Source organism: Rattus norvegicus, chromosome 3 (genome assembly GCF_036323735.1).
Source record: "Rattus norvegicus strain BN/NHsdMcwi chromosome 3, GRCr8, whole genome shotgun sequence".
Taxonomy (NCBI): Eukaryota; Metazoa; Chordata; class Mammalia; order Rodentia; family Muridae; genus Rattus; species Rattus norvegicus.
The window spans coordinates 44,827,467-44,845,279 of NC_086021.1; positions in this window are offsets into that span (position 1 = coordinate 44,827,467).

The window sequence follows — 17,813 nt, forward strand, 5'->3', positions numbered from 1 at the left end:
TGGGATGGTGTTTTTGTTCTCTTAAGGTCTGTATGAAATCTGCCTAGGATCTTCTGCCTTTAATAGTCTCTGGTGATAAGTGTGTGTAATTCTGTTAGGCTTGCCTTTCTATGTTACTTGATGTCTTTTACTTACTGCTTTTAATATCATTTACTTGTTTTGTGCATTTGGTGTTTTGAGTATTATGTGATGGAAGAAATTTTTTCTGGTCCAATCTATTTGGAGTTCTGTAGGCTTCTTGTATGTTTATGGACTTCTCTTTCTCTAATTTTGATGAGAATATTTACTTGCCCTTTAAGTTGGGAATCTTCACTCTCTTCTACACCCATTATCCTTAGATTTGATCTTCATATTGCGTCCTGGATTTCCTCAATGTTTTGGCTTAGGAGCTTTTCACATTTTGCATTTACTTTGACTTTTGTTTCAGTATTTTCTAAGGTATCTTCTCTCCCTGAGATTCTCTCTTCTTTCTCTTGTATTAGGTTGGTAATGCTTACATCTGTTATTCCTGATCTCTTTCCTAGGTTTTCTATCTCCAGAGTTGTCTCTGTTTGTAATTTCCTTATTGTTTCTCTTTCCATTTTTAGATCCTGAATGGTTTTGTTTAATTCCCTCACCTGTTCTGTTGTATTTTCCTAAAATTCTTTAAGGAATATTTGTGTTTCTTCTTTAAGGATTTCTTCATGTTTTCCTGTGTTGTCCTTTAAGTGAGTTATTTATGTCCTTCTTAAAGTCCTCTAATGCCATCATGAATTATTTTGAATCAAAATCTTGCTTTTCTGGTGTGTTGGAGTATTCAGGGTTTGCTCTGATGGGACAACTGGGTTCTGATGATGCCAAATGACCTTTTTATTCTGTTGCTTAGGTTCTTGCCCTTTCTTTTTGCCATCTGCTTATCTCTGGTGTTAGCAGGTTTCGCTGTGTCTGACAATGGCTTGACCCTCCTGCAAGCCTGTGTGTCAGCACTCCTGGAAATCCCTCCTTCTTGCAGTGGGATCTGGGTACATATAGCTTAGTCACAGTCAACTTCTGGCCCATGCAGAAATTGGAAGGATCCTGTCCCAGACTTCTTCTTGGTTCCTGTGTCCAGAGGGCTAAAGGTGGGTTCTCCTTGGGTCGGGAATGTGAGCAGAAGTGGTGGTCTCACTTGTGCTCTCAGGATTATCCACCCTTCTGAGCATCCAGCTGTCTCCCCATAGGATCTGGGTACAGAGAGCTGTGACAGAGGGTTACTTTTGGATGCAGGCAGAAATCTTCATGCTTTTTTAATGTTTAGTGTAGAACTTTATATATAATTTTATATGACATAAGGATATATATACATATATATACATATATATATATATATATATATATATATATATATATATATATATATATTTGGACAAAAAATGTGGGTTAGCCAAATCCTTTTCAAGAAACATAAAGGAAACATTGCTTTTGCATGGAAGTACTGTGTTTTAGAATAAAAAGAATGGATATGATACAATTAATGCTTGGTCTTGCATCAGATCTTATTCCACAACATACAGACTTATTAGAATGCTAGTGAAGTTTAAATTTTAGTCCTTAAATTTATCTGGTATCAGTAATGACACCTGTTTTTGTTACTTTGTGTGATGTTAATATTAATTGTCAAGGTAATAAGCCTAAGAATCACAGAGGAATGAATTCTCTGAACATTCTAGTCAATGATCTTCTAGATTAGGTTAGCATCTGGGCATGACTCTGCCATATTTTACTGAGCACAGCCCCATCTCATGAAGTCCTGTACATGAGAAAGTTTAAAGTAGATATTGCATAACACCTTTCATCTCTCTGTGCTTCCTGTTTACAGATGCCACATGATTAACTGGCTCAGAATCCTGCCCTCATGCTTTGATGAACTTTGCCTTTGGCCTGGTGTCATGCCACTTCTTCACTGAGAGTAGGATTAATTCCATATTGGATACTCATTCCAAGAAAGCAGGTCATTGACTGGATAGGAAATCTTATTCCTAGATAGTTTGGTTAATAAAATGCAGTTGACTACAGATATATAGTTAGGCAAAGTTTATGTCCTGTTGTAGAAGTCACAGGGGAAATAGTCACAGGCTTACATAGGTAAAACTGTGCTCTAAAATGGCAACATGAATAGCTTTATGTGAATAATTACTTCTATCCAAGATCTCTTAGGGTAAGTAACCTCTCTGTCTGCAACATTAATATCTTGCTCTAAGGCCATCTCTGTTTAGCCATAATTCATGCAGTAAAAGAAGATATCCTTAATCTTGAGCAAGATTAGCATTTAAGAAGAATGTCTTTACCCACTCGTCACTGAAAATATAGCTTTTAAGATTATACCTGTACACTTTCTTGTAATTACTTGTTAAAAAGAACCAAACTTTGTACATGTCAAGGTTACAAGTCTCCTGAAGATAAAGAGAAAACCTCTAGGCAAGAATCGAAGAAAGATCCTCTCCTATCAATACTGATAGTTAAAAACACCCAGCAGGTAGCCTTGATTATTAGTCAAGGAACCACAGTGCTGGACAAATAAAATAAAGAAAATGCAAAAAGCTATGAATTCATGGAGAGAATATGTCAGTGACTATATTTGGATCGAGAAAATATCTCTATCACTCCAGGGGTTGAACGTCACCTCCCATTGATGACAGATAAGGTAATCCTCTGTTACATACGCAGCCAGAGTCATGAGTCCCTCTACATATACTCTGCAGTTGGGGGTTTAGTCCCTGGAAACTTTGGGATGTCTGGTTCGTTGATATTGTTGTTCTTCCTATGGGGTTGGAAAGCCTCTGCCAGAGTAAGACCAATACAGATGTAGATATACATAGCCAAACTGAGTACAGGGACCCCATGGAGAAGTTAGGGCAAGAACTGTAGGAAATGAAGGGGTTTGCAACCCCATAGGAAAACATTAGTTTTTAAAATTCAGTTCAGCAGATTTTCCTCAATGATAAACTAGCCTATATTTCTAGGCTGGCCGTAAAGCAACCTTACTTATAAGGGTATGTAGCAAGGCCAACTTATTTATTTCATGCTCAAGGAAATGAGAGGACAGGATCGTACTATACTCTCAAGTAAATATTTTAGTTACTTAAAGAATTCTACCTCCTAAAAGTTCAAAGACCTCTTAATAGTTCTGACCTCTGGTAAGTCAGTAAGACCTGGACCTTTCAGTAATTATCATTCCCACTATAGCAGTAGTGATCCTCAAACAACTGAAATCATACGAATTTAATTTTACCACATAATCAGTGAAGGAACACAAATAAGAATGAATGGCAATTTTAAAACTACATAGGAACTTTGAGGGTTCATTACTCTACTGGAATAAGTAGGGAAGTGAAACCACATTAGTATAAATTTAGTGCAATAATGTCTTGAGAATGGAGTTATGCTAAACATAACCTTTCCTGAAATTTTATTCAAAGTAGCTGAAAATTCTCTTTTCACACATAATTTCACCATGCAATAACTTCAGCAGAAAGAAGATAACAAAGGCAACCTGGCCAGACAGTGGGATCTTTTTAAGTTGTTTTTTTTTTCTTATTAAAAGTCTCAGTCTAGTAGATATATTTGAGTAATCATATTGCTAAATTACTGATGAGAAAACTTATAGTATTTGTGAATGTTAGGAATATAACGATGAACATATATTCTGCAGCATTTGAAATGGAATAAACATATCCAGATCAGATTCTCAGTGGATGTCTCCTCAGTCTGTGTGCTTCACGTTAAACACTATATTAAAAATGAAGAATCTTCTCCTATCAGTTGTTTGTAGCCAATCCTTTTAATTTTCAGCCTTTAAATGTCCTTCTATGCAAATTAGCTTCAAAAAAAAACCTATTTAAAACATGCTTCTGGGGCCTGGAGATAGAATTCAGCAACTATGTTCCTACTGTATTTTCAGGGTAGGTGAGTTATGTTTCCATCATTCTTCAACTTGAGTATCTCACATTTACCTGCATTTCTATAACTAGGTATCTGATACCCTCTTCTGACCTTTATGTACACCTGCATACAATGTGTGGCACATTCACAAGCATACAACACAAACCTACAAAATAGGTACACACACAATCACAAAATAAGTAAACCTTAAAACAACTGTAGACTACAAAATCATATTAACCTTATTGTAGTAACTGTTATACCTGATACTCATTTTACAGGTCATGTTGAATTTTCAGTATTTATTACATTTTTACTTTCCAAGGAATACTTACTTCATTGTTGCCCACACTAGAAAACAAAATACATTTTTGATTAATTGAACAAGTATTGGGTACTGTTTTCTTTGTACCAATACCAAAAGCCTCTTAGAGACTTAAATAGTTTAAGTAAAAGGTTGTTTTAGGCTGGGGAGATGGTTCAGTGGTTAAGAAGACTGATTGCTCTTCTAGAGGTCCTGAGTTTGATTCTAAACAACCATATGCAGGCTCATGACCATCTATAACACGATCTGAAAGTGTTATTTCATATACCTGGTTGGACTCTTAAATGTCCTGACATAAGAAAAAAATGAATTACAGAATAGAAGTCCACTTGTTTTATTCTCATGCCTGGCTTTTCAAAAAATTCCAGCATTTGAAGATACATATTCTTTGGAATAAAAGAAATCTTTATTAGTGATTATTAGTAAATTTGACCCTCTATCTATAATGAAGTGTTTGCTTTAAAGTAAATATTAAAAAGTGCAAGGGCAGAATATTTAAGGCTTAAAGAAATAGTTTGAATTTAAGTGGTCAGTTTCCTAGAAAACAAAGTTTTATTGAATATATGGTTTGAAAGAAAATTGAGAAATTTGAGTACAATCCTTAATAGTGATTGACTAATATTGTTCTAAGCTTATAGGTGAAGAATATTTGCTGTGACAATACATAGTAAAAGATGTAAAAGTGGAAGTAAGTGCCCTAGAAGAACAAAACCTTCTCCTCTAAACTAGCCTAGTTGGTTGAGAGGAGTTTGGAGGCTACTGTGAATCAAAATTATTCCCAAATAAAGTTTATGGTTAAAAAAATTATAGAGGTGAAAAGGAAAGAAAATGGATCAAGGAATAAAGAGCTAAAATATCAGTTCTATATCTGATTAATTGATTTTCCTTTGGGAGATATAACACGTATATCCACCTCAAATTAGGAGCCCACAACAGACCAAGTACAAATACCACCAAAGTACAACCCGATGAATCAAGGATTCCTGTTATTTACAAAAATATGGGTAAGGAGTAGCTTACAGGGACAGAGATGACTGCAAGCCAGTTTTATCAGCAAAGGCTGAGTGATAGCTAACAAAAGCTGAAAACCTAGAGGATAAAGCACATCCTACTGGTAGCTCAACAGGTTGGAGAGTGTGGCTCCATTTCAGATTCTACCAGGCAGTTCAGTTGGTCTCTGCTTCTTCCACATAGCTGAGGTTGTCTGTGTGACTCTTACTATTTTTTATTATTTCCTCTGAGGGAACATTGATCTAGTTATTCTGGTCAGTTTCAGGACTTCCTGGGGTTGAGTAGTTTACTTTCTGTTTAAAGGCACTTCTTGAAGAATAGAATGCTTCAGTCTCCAAGGAAACTGTTCAAGAACACCTGTGAATGTGGCTGTACGTTAATTGAGACTACAGTGTAGTGGAGAATGTGTGAAGACAAAGATTTGAAATACAAGAACAGTACAGTCGCCACTAATGTAAAACCAAGAATGTGCTCATTCAATATTTTCAGGGATGGCTGTATGCCAATTCACACAGAAATATTAAAAATCCAGTGATGTAGCTGACAAGTAAAACAATTTAGAAGAAAAAGGAGATTTAGAAGAAGAAGGAGGAGGAGGAGGAAGAGGAGGAGGAGGAGGAGAAGGAGGAGGAGGAGGAGAAGGAGGAGGAAAGGAGGAGGAGGAAAAAGGAGAAGGAAGGATAAAGAGAAAGAGAAGGAGAAGGAAGGAGGAGAAAAGGATAAGAAGGAGTAGGAGGAGAAGGAGCTAAAGAAGGACAAGGAGAAGGAGAAAAGGAGAAGAGAAAAACATTCTATATAATATACATATAAAGTTCCATTTTCCTAAGAACTGAGGCCAGACATCGATGAGTGAGATTTTGTAAAATTTAAAATCTTTTCACAGAGTATTAGGGTTCAAGAATAACTGAAGAAAGACCCCAAACTCAAATAGTCTTCAAGGCAAAGAGCTTTATTCTGCAAAAATTACCAGTATACAGTGATCAACCATTCATCAAAGTAGAAATGACTTGAGGACCTGCCTCATTGTCCACCCATTTTGTTGTTGTCTTCACCTTTTTTTTTTATTACTTATTTTTATTAACTTAAGTATTTCTTATTTACATTTCGAGTGTTATTCCCTTTCCCTGTTTCCAGGCAAACATCTTGCTAACCCCGTCCCCTCCCCTTCTTTATGGGTGTTCTCCTCCCCATCCTCACCCCATTGCCGCCCTCTCCCCAACAATCACGTTCACTGGGGGTTCAGTCTTAGCAGGACCAAGGGCTTGCCCATTCACTGGTGCTCTTACTAGAATATTCATTGCTACCTATGAGGTCAGAGTCCAGGGTCAGTCCATGTATAGTCTTTAGGTAGTGGCTTAGTCCCTGGAAGCTCTGGTTGCTTGGCATTGTTGTTCATATGGTGTCTCAAGCCCCTTCAAGCTCTTCCAGTTCTTTGTCTGATTCTTTCAATGGGGGTCCTATTCTCAGTTCAGTGGTTTGCTGCTGGCATTTGCCTCTGTATTTGCTGTATTCTGGCTGTGTCTCTTAGGAGAGATCTACATCTGGCTCCTGTCGGCCTACACTTCTTTGCTTCATCCATCTTGTATAATTGGGTGGCTGTATATGTATGGGTCACATGTGGGGCAGGCTCTGAATGGGTGTTCCTTCTGTCTCTGTTTTAATCTTTGCCTCTCTATTCCTTGCCAAGCGTATTCTTCTCCCCCCCCCTTTTTTTATTAACTTGAGTATTTCTTATATACATTTCAAGTGTTATTCCCTTTCCCGGTTTCCGGGCAAACATCCCCCTCCCCCCTCCCCTTCCTTATGGGTGTTCCCCTCCCAGCCCTTCCCCCATTGCCACCCTCCCGCCATAGTCTAGTTCACTGGGGGTTCAGTCTTAGCAGGACCCAAGGCTTCCCCTTCCACTGGTGCTCTTACTAGGATATTCATTGCTACCTATGGGGTCAGAGTCCAGGGTCAGTCCATGTATAGTCTTTAGGTAGTGGCTTAGTCCCTGGAAGCTCTGGTTGCTTGACATTGTTGTACTTTTGGGGTCTCGAGCCCCTTCAAGCTCTTCCAGTTCTTTCTCTGATTCCTTCAACGGGGGACCTATTCTCAGTTCAGTGGTTTGCTGCTGGCATTCACCTCTGTATTTGCTGTATTCTGGCTGTGTCTCTTAGGAGCGATCTACATCCGGCTCCTGTCGGTCTGCACTTCTTTGCTTCATCCATCCTGTCTAATTGGGTGGCTGTATATGTATGGGCCACATGTGGGGCAGGCTCTGAATGGGTGTTCCTTCAGTCTCTGTTTTAATCTTTGCCTCTCCCTTCCCTGCCAAGGGTATTCTTTTTCCTCATTAAAGGAAGGAGTGAAGCATTCACCTTTTGATCATCCATCTTGAGTTTCGTTTGTTCTAGGGATCTAGGGTAGTTCAACCATTTGGGCTAATAGCCACTTATCAATGAGTGCATACCATGTATGTCTTTCTGTGATTGGGTTAGCTCACTCAGGATGATATTTTCCAGTTCCAACCATTTGCGTACGAATTTCATAAACTCGTTGCATTTGATACCTAATATTCCATTGTGTAGATGTACCACATTTTCTGTATCCATTCATCTGTTGAAGGGCATCTGGGTTCTTTCCAGTTTCTGGCTATTATAAATAAGGCTGCAATGAACATAATGGAGCATGTGTCTTTGTTGTATGTTGGACCATCTTTTCGGTATATGCCCAGGAGAGGAATAGCTGGGTCCTCGGGTAGTGGAATGTTCAATTTTCTGAGGAACCTCCAGACTGACTTCCAGAATGGTTGTACCAGTTTGCAATCCTACCAACAATGGAGGAGTGTTCTTCTTTCTCCACATCCTCGCCAGCATCTGCTGTCACCTGAGCTTTTGATCTTAGCCATTCTCACTGGTGTGAGGTGGAATCTCAGGGTTGTTTTGATTTGCATTTCCCTTATGACTAAAGATGTTGAACATTTCCTTAGGTGTTTCTCAGCCATTCGGCATTCCTCAGCTGTGAATTCTTTGTTTAGCTCTGAACCCCATTTTTAATAGGGTTATTTGTTTCCCTGCGGTCTAACTTCTTGAGTTCTTTGTATATTTTGGATATAAGGCCTCTATCTGTTGTAGGATTGGTAAAGATCTTTTCCCAATCTGTTGGTTGCCGTTTTGTCCTAACCACAGTGTCCTTTGCCTTACAGAAGCTTTGCAGTTTTATGAGATCCCATTTGTCGATTCTTGATCTTAGAGCATAAGCCATTGGTGTTTTGTTCAGGAAATTTTTTCCAGTGCCCATGTGTTCCAGATGCTTCCCTAGTTTTTCTTCTATTAGTTTGAGTGTGTCTGGTTTGATGTGGAGGTCCTTGTTCCACTTGGATTTAAGCTTTGTACAGGGTGATAAGGATGGATCGATCTGCATTCTTCTACATGTTGCCCTCCAGTTGAACCAGCACCATGTGCTGAAAATGCTATCTTTTTTCCATTGGATGGTTTTGGCTCCTTTGTCAAAAATCAAGTGACCATAGGTGTGTGGGTTCATTTCTGGGTCTTCAATTCTATTCCATTGGTCTATCTGTCTGTCTCTGTACCAATACCATGCAGTTTTTATCACTATTGATCTGTAATACTGCTTGAGTTCAGGGATAGTGTTTCCCCCTGAAGTCCTTTTATTGCTGAGGATAGCTTTAGCTATCCTGGGTTTTTTGTTATTCCAGATGAATTTGCAAATTGTTCTGTCTAACTCTTTGAAGAATTGGATTGGTATTTTGATGGGGATTGCATTGAATCTGTAGATTGCTTTTGGTAAAATGGCCATTTTTACTATATTAATCCTGCCAATCCATGAGCATGGGAGATCTTTCCATCTTCTGAGGTCTTCTTCAATTTCTTTTCTCAGTGTCTTGGAGTTCTTATTGTACAGATCTTTTACTTGCTTGGTTAAAGTCACACCGAGGTACTTTATATTATTTGGGTCTATTATGAAGGGTGTCGTTTCCCTAATTTCTTTCTCAGCTTGTTTCTCTTTTGTATAGAGGAAGGCAACTGATTTATTTGAGTTAATTTTATACCCAGCCACTTTGCTGAAGTTGTTTATCAGCTTTAGTAGTTCTCTGGTGGAACTTTTGGGATCACTTAAATATACTATCATGTCATCTGCAAATAGTGATATTTTGACCTCTTCTTTTCCGATCTGTATCCCCTTGATCTCCTTTTGTTGTCTGATTGCTCTGGCTAGAACTTCAAGAACTATATTGAATAAGTAGGGAGAGAGTGGGCAGCCTTGTCTAGTCCCTGATTTTAGTGGGATTGCTTCAAGTTTCTCTCCATTTAGTTTAATGTTAGCAACTGGTTTGCTGTATATGGCTTTTACTATGTTTAGGTATGGGCCTTGAATTCCTATTCTTTCCAGGACTTTTATCATGAAGGGATGTTGAATTTCGTCAAATGCTTTCTCAGCATCTCATGAAATGATCATGTGGTTCTGTTCTATCAGTTTGTTTATATAATGGATTACGTTGATGGTTTTCCGTATATTAAACCATCCCTGCATGCCTGTGATGAAGCCTACTTGATCATGGTGGATGATTGTTTTGGTGTGCTCTTGAATTCGGTTTGCCATAATTTTATTGAGTATTTTTGCGTCGATATTCATAAGGGAAATTGGTCTGAAGTTCTCTTTCTTTGTTGTGTCTTTGTGTGGTTTAGGTATAAGAGTAATTGTGGCTTTGTAGAAGGAATTCGGTAGGGCTCCATCTGTTTCAATTTTGTGGAATAGTTTGGATAATATTGGTATGAGGTCTTCTATGAATGTTTGATAGAAATCTGCACTAAACCCGTCTGGACCTGGGCTCTTTTTGGTTGGAAGACCTTTAATGACTGCTTCTATTTCCTTAGGAGTTATGGGGTTGTTTAACTGGTTTATCTGTTCCTGATTTAACTTCGATACCTGGTATCTGTCTAGGAAATTGTCCATTTCCTGAAGATTTTCATGTTTTTTTGAATATAGGTTTTTATAGTAAGATCTGATGATTTTTTGAATTTCCTCTGAATCTGCAGTTATGTCTCCCTTTTCATTTCTGATTTTGTTAATTTGGACGCACTCTCTGTGTCCTCTCGTTAGTCTGGCTAAGGGTTTATCTATCTTGTTGATTTTCTCAAAGAACCAACTTTTGGTTCTGTTGATTCTTTCTATGGTCCTTTTTGTTTCTACTTGGTTGATTTCAGCTCTGAGTTTGATTATTTCCTGCCTTCTACTCCCCTTGGGTGTATTTGCTTCTTTTTGTTCTAGAGCTTTTCGGTGTGCTGTCAAGCTGCTGACATATGCTCTTTCCTGTTTCTTTCTGCAGGCACTCAGCGCTATGAGTTCTCCTCTTAGCACAGCTTTCATTGTGTCCCATAAGTTTGGGTATGTTGTACCTTCATTTTCATTAAATTCTAAAAAGTTTTTAATTTCTTTCTTTATTTCTTCCTTGACCAGGTTATCATTGAGTAGAGCATTGTTCAATTTCCACGTATATATGGGCATTCTTCCCTTATTGTTCTTGAAGACCAGTTTTAGGCCGTGGTGGTCCAATAGCACGCATGGGATTATTTCTATCTTTCTGTACCTGTTGAGGCCCGTTTTTTGACCAATTATATGGTCAGTTTTGGAGAAAGTACCATGAGGAGCTGAGAAGAAGGTAAATCCTTTTGCTTTAGGATAGAATGTTCTATAAATATTCGTTAAGTCCATTTGGCTCATGACTTCTCTTAGTCTGTCGACATCACTGTTTAATTTCTGTTTCCATGATCTGTCCATTGATGAGAGTGGGGTGTTGAAATCTCCCACTATTATTGTGTGAGGTGCAATGTGTGTTTTGAGCTTTAGTAAGGTTTCTTTTACGTATGTAGGTGCCCTTGTATTTGGGGCATAGATATTTAGGATTGAGAGTTCATCTTGGTGGATTTTTCCTTTGATGAATATGAAGTGTCCTTCTTATCTTTTTTGATGACTTTTAGTTGGAAATTGATTTTATTTGATATTAGAATGGCTACTCCAGCTTGCTTCTTCTGACCATTTGCTTGGAAAGTTGTTTTCCAGCCTTTCACTCTGAGGTAGTGTCTGTCTTTGTCTCTGAGGTGTGTTTCCTGTAGGCAGCAGAATGCAGGGTCCTTATTGCGTATCCAGTTTGTTAATCTATGTCTTTTTATTGAGGAGTTGAGGCCATTGATATTGAGAGATATTAAGGAATAGTGATTATTGCTTCCTGTTATATTCATATTTGGATGTGAGGTTATGTTTGTGTGCTTTCATTCTCTTTGTTTTGTTGCCAAGACGATTAGTTTCTTGCTTCTTCTACGGTATAGCTTGCCTCCTTATGTTGGGCTTTACCATTATCCTTTGTAGTGCTGGATTTGTAGAAAGATATTGTATAAATTTGGTTTTGTCATGGAATATCTTGGTTTCTCCATCAATGTTAATTGAGAGTTTTGCAGGATACAGTAACCTGCGCTGGCATTTGTGTTCTCTTAGGGTCTGTATGACATCAGTCCAGGATCTTCTGGCCATCATAGTTTCTGGCGAGAAGTCTGGTGTGATTCTGATAGGTCTGCCTTTATATGTTACTTGACCTTTTTCCCTTACTGCTTTTAATATTCTTTCTTTATTTTGTGCGTTTGGTGTTTTGACAATTATGTGACGGGAGGTGTTTCTTTTCTGGTCCAATCTATTGGGAGTTCTGTAGGCTTCTTGTATGTCAATGGGTATCTCTTTTTTTAGGTTAGCGAAGTTTTCTTCTATGATTTTGTTGAAGATATTTACTGGTCCTTTGAGCTGGGAGTCTTCACTCTCTTCTATACCTATTATCCTTAGGTTTGATCTTCTCATTGAGTCCTGGATTTCCTGTATGTTTTGGACCAGTAGCTTTTTCCGCTTTACATTATCTTTGACAGTTGAGTCAATGATTTCTATGGAATCTTCTGCTCCTGAGATTCTCTCTTCCATCTCTTGTATTCTGTTGGTGAAGCTTGTATCTACAGCTCCTTGTCTCTTCTTTTGGTTTTCTATATCCAGGGTTGTTTCCATGTGTTCTTTCTTGATTGCTTCTATTTCCATTTTTAATTCCTTCAACTGTTTGATTGTGTTTTCCTGGAATTCTTTCAGGGATTTTTGTGTCTCCTCTCTATGGGCTTCTACTTGTTTATTTATGTTTTCTTGGAATTCTTTCAGGCATTTTTGCGATTCCTCTCTGTAGGCTTCTACTTGTTCTCTAAGGGAGTTCTTCACGTCTTTCTTGAAGTCCTCCAGCATCATGATCAAAAATGATTTTGGAACTAGATCTTGCTTTTCTGGTGTGTTTGGATATTCCATGTTTGTTTTGATGGGAGAATTGGGCTCCGATGGTGCCATGTAGTCTTGGTTTCTGTTGCTTGGGTTCCTGCGCTTGCCTCTCGCCATCAGATTATCTCTAGTGTTACTTTGTTCTGCTATTTCTGACAGTGGCTAGACTGTCCTATAAGCCTGTGTGTCAGGAGTGCTGTAGACCTGTTTTCCTCTCTTTCAGTCAGTTATGGGGACAGAGTGTTCTGCTTTCGGGCGTGTAGATTTTCCTCTCTACAGGTCTTCAGCTGTTCCTGTGGGCCAGTGTCCTGAGTTCACCAGGCAGCTTTCTTGCAGCAGAAAATTTGGTCTTACCTCTAGTCCCGAGCTCAAGTTCGCTCGTGGGGTGCTGCCCACGGGCTCTCTGCAGCGGCAGCAACCAGGAAGACCTGTGCCGCCTATTCCAGGAGCTTCAGTGCACCAGGGTTCCAGATGGTCTTTGGCTTTTTCCTCTGGCGTCCGAGATGTGCGTGCAGAGAGCAGTCTCTTCTGGTTTCCCAGGCTTGTTTGCCTCTCTGAAGGTTTAGCTCTCCCTCCCACGGGATTTGGGTGCAGAGAACTGTTTATCCGGTCTGTTTCCTTCAGGTTCCTGCGGTCTTCTTCCCCTTTTAAAGAAGGAGTGAAGCATTCACATTTCCATCATCTGTCTTGAGTTTCATGTGTTCTATGCATCTAGGGTAATTCAAGCATTTGGGCTAATAGCCACTTATCAATGATTACATACCATGTGTATTTTTCTGTGATTGGGTTACCTCACTCAGGATGATATTTTCCAGTTCCAACCATTTGTCTATGAATTTCATTAAGGCATTGTTTTTGATAGCTGAGTAATATTCCATTGTGTAGATATACCACATTTTCTGTATCCATTCCTCTGTTGAAGGGCATCTGGGTTCTTTCCATCTTCTGGCTATTATAAATAAGGCTGCTATGAACATAGTGGAGCACGTGTCTTTTTATATTATGGGGCATCTTTTGGGTATATTCCCAAGAGAGGTAGAGCTGGATCCTCAGGTAGTTCAATGTCCAATTTTCTGAGGAACCTCCAGACTGATTAAGAGAATGGTTTTACCACTCTGCAATCCCACCAACAATGGAGGAGTTTTCCTCTCTCTCCACATCCTCGCCAGCATTTGGTGTCACCTGAGTTTTTGATCTTAGTCATTCTCACTGGTGTGAGGTGAAATCTCAGGGTTGTTTTGATTTGCATTTCCCTTATGACTAAAGATGTTGAACATTTCCTTAGGTGTTTCTCAGCCATTCGGCATTCGTTAGCTGTGAATTCTTTGTTTAGCTCTGAACCCCATTTTTAATATGGTTATTTGTCTCCCTACAGTTTAACTTCTTGAGTTCTCTGTATATTTTAGATATAAGGCCTCTATCTGTTGTAGGATTGGTAAAGATCTTTTCCAAATCTGGTGGTTGACGTTTTGTCCTAACCATAGTGTCCTTTGCCTTACATAAGCTTTGCAGTTTTATGAGATCCCATTTGTCGATTCTTGATCTTAGAGCATAAGCCATTGATGTTTTGTTCAGGAATTTTTTTCCAGTGCCCATGTGTTTGAGATGCTGCCCTAGTTTTTCTTCTATTAGTTTGAGTGTATCTGGTTTGATGTGGAGGTCCTTGATCCACTTCGACTTAAGCTTTGTACAGGGTGATAAGCATGGATTGATCTGCATTCTTCTACATGTTGACCTCCAGTTGAACCAGCACCATTTGCTGAAAATGCTATCTTTTTTCCATTGGATTGTTTTGGCTCCCTTATCAAAAATCAAGTGACCATAGGTGTGTGGGTTCATTTCTGGGTCTTCAATTCTGTTCCATTGGTCTATCTGTCTGTCTCTGTACCAATACCATGCAGTTTTTATCACTATTGCTCTGTAATACTACTTGAGTTCAAGGATAGTGATTCCCCCTGAAGTCCTTTTATTGCTGAGGATAGCTTTAGCTATCCTGGGTTTTTTGTTATTCCAGATGAATTTGCAAATTGTTCTGTCTAATTCTTTGAAGAATTGGACTGGTATTTTGATGGGGATTGCATTGAATCTGTAGATCGCTTTTGGTAAAATGACCATTTTTACTATATTGATCCTGCCAATCCATGATCATGGGAGGTCTTTCCATCTTCTGAGGTCTCCTTCAATTTCTTTCTTCAGAGTCTTGAAGTTCTTATTGCACAGATCTTTTACTTGCTTGGTTAAAGTCACACCGAGGTACTTTATATTATTTGGGTCTATTAAAAATTTCTTTCTCGGCTTGTTTCTCTTTTGTGTAGAGGAAGGCTATTGATTTATTTGAATTAATTTTATACCCAGCCACATTGCTGAAGTTCTTTATCAGCTTTAGTAGTTCTCTGGTAGAAGTTTTGGCATCACTTAAATATACTGTCATATCATCTGCAAATAGTGATATTTTGACTTCTTCTTTTCCAATCTGTATCCCTTTGATCTCCTTTTGTTGTCTGATTGCTCTGGCTAGAAATTCAAGAACTATATTGAATAAGTAGGGAGAGAGTGGGCAGCCTTGTCTAGTCCCTGATTTTAGTGGGATTGCTTCAAGTTTCTCTCCATTTACTTTAATATTAGCAACTGGTTTGCTGTATATAGCTTTTATTATGTTTAGGTATGGGCCTTGAATTCCTATTCTTTCCAGGACTTTTATTATGAAGGTGTGATGAAATTTGTCAAATGCTTCCTCAGCATCTCATGAAATGATCATGTGGTTTTGTTCTTTCAGTTTGTTTATATAATGGATCACGTTGATGGTTTTCCGTATATCAAACCATCCCTGCATGCCTGGGATGAAGCCTATTTGATCATGGTGGATGATTGTTTTGATGTGCGCTTGGATTCGGTTTGCCAGAATTTTATTGAGTATTTTGCGTCGATATTCATAAGGGAAATTGGTCTGAAGTTCTCTTCCTTTGTTGTGTCTTTGTGTGGTTTAGGTATAAGAGTAATTGTTTCTTCATAGAAGGAATTCGGTAGTGCTCCATCTGTTTCAATTTTGTGGAATAGTTTGGATAGTATTGGTATGAGGTCTTCTATGAAGGTCTGATAGAATTCTGCACTAAACCCGTCTGGACCTGGGCTCTTTTTGGTTGGAAGACCTTTAATGACTGCTTCTATTTCCTTAGGAGTTATGGGGTTGTTTAACTGGTTTATCTGTTCCTGATTTAACTTCGGTACCTGGTATCTGTCTAGGAAATTGTCCATTTCCTGCATATTTTCAAGATTTGTTGAATATAGGCTTTTATAATAAGTTCAGATGATTTTTTGAATTTTCTCTGAATCTGTAGTTATGTCTCCCTTTTCATTTCTGATTATGTTAATTTTGACACACTCCTCTCATTAGTCTAGCTAAGGGTTTATCTATCTTGTTGATTTTCTCAAAGAACCAACTTTTGGTTCTGTTGATTCTTTCTATGGTCCTTTTTGTTTCTACTTGGCTGATTTCAACTCTGAGTTTGATTATTTCCTGCCTTCTACTCCTCCTCGGTGTATTTGCTTCTTTTTGTTCTAGAGCTTTTAGGTGTGCTGTCAAGCTTCTCACATATGCTCTCTCCTGTTTCTTTCTGCAGGCACTCAGAGCTATGTGTTTTCCTCGTAGCACAGCTTTCATTGTGTCCCATAAGTTTGGATATGCTGTACCTTCATTTTCATTAAATTCTAAAAAGTCTTTAATTTCTTTTTTTATTTCTTCCTTGACCAGGTTATCATTGAGTAGAGCATTGTTCAACTTCCACGTATATGTGGGCGTTCTTCCCTTATTGTTATTGAAGACCAGGTTTAGGCCGTCGTGGTCTGATAGCACGTATGGGATTATTTCTATCTTTCTGTACCTGTTGAGGCCCATTTTTTGACCAACTATATGGTCAATTTTGAAGAAAGTATCATGAGGAGCTGAGGAGAATGTATATCCTTTTGCTTTAGGATAGAATGTTCTATAAATATCTGTTAAGTCCATTTGGTTCATGATGTCTCTTAGTCTCTCTACGTCTCTGTTTAATTTCTGTTTCATGATCTGTCCATTGAGGAGAGTGGGGTATTGAAATCTCCTACTATTACTGTGTGAGGTGCAATCTGTGTTTTGAGCTTCAGTAAGGTTTCTTTTACGTATGTAGGTGCCCTTGTATTTGGGGCATAAATATTTAGGATTGAGAGTTCATCTTGGTGTATTTTTCCTTTGATGAATATGAAGTGTCCTTCCTTATCTTTTTTGATGACTTTTAATTGAAAATTGATTTTATTTGGTATTAGAATGGCTACTCCAGCTTGGTTCTTCAGACCATTTGCTTGTAAACTTGTTTTCCAGCCTTTCACTCTTAGGTAGTGTCTGTCTTTGTCTCTGAGGTGTGTTTCCTGTAGGCAGCAGAATGCAGGGTCCTTATTGCGTATCCAGTTTGTTAATCTATGTCTTTTTATTGGGGAGTTGTGACAATTCATGTTGAGAGATATTAAGGAATAGTGATTATTGCTTCCTGTTATATTCATGTTTGGATTGAGGTTATGTTTGTGTGCTTTTCTTCTCTTTGTTTTGTTGCAAAGATGATTAGTTTCTTGCTTTTTCTAGGGTGTAGCTTGCCTCCTTAGGTTGGGCTTTACCATTTATTATCCTTTGTAGCGGTGGATTTGTAGAAAGATATTGTATAAATTTGGTTTGTCATGGAATATCTTGGTTTCTTCATCTATGTTAATTGAGAGTTTTGCAGGATACAGTAACCTGGGCTGGCATTTGTGTTCTCTTAGGGTCTGTATGACATCTGTCCAGGATCTTCTGGCTTTCATATTCTCTGGCGAGAAGTCTGGTGTGATTCTGATAGGTCTCCCTTTATATGTTACTTGACCTTTTTCCCTTACTGCTTTTAATATTCTTTCTTTATTTTGTGCATTTGGTGTTTTCAGTATTATGTGACGGGAGGTGTTTCTTTTCTGGTCCAATCTATTTGGAGTTCTGTAGGCTTCTTTTATGCTTATGCGCATGTCTTTCTTTAGGTTAGGGAAGTTTTCTTCTATGTTTTTGTTGAAGATATTTACTGGTCCTTTGAGCTTGGAGTCTTCACTCTCTTCTATACCTTTAATCCTTAGTTTTTTACTTCTCATTGAGTCCTCGATTTCCTGTATGTTTTGGACCAGTAGCTTTTTCCGCTTTACATTATCTTTGATAGTTGAGTCAATGATTTCTTTGGAATCTTCTGCTCCTGAGATTCTCTCTTCTATCTCTTGTATTCTG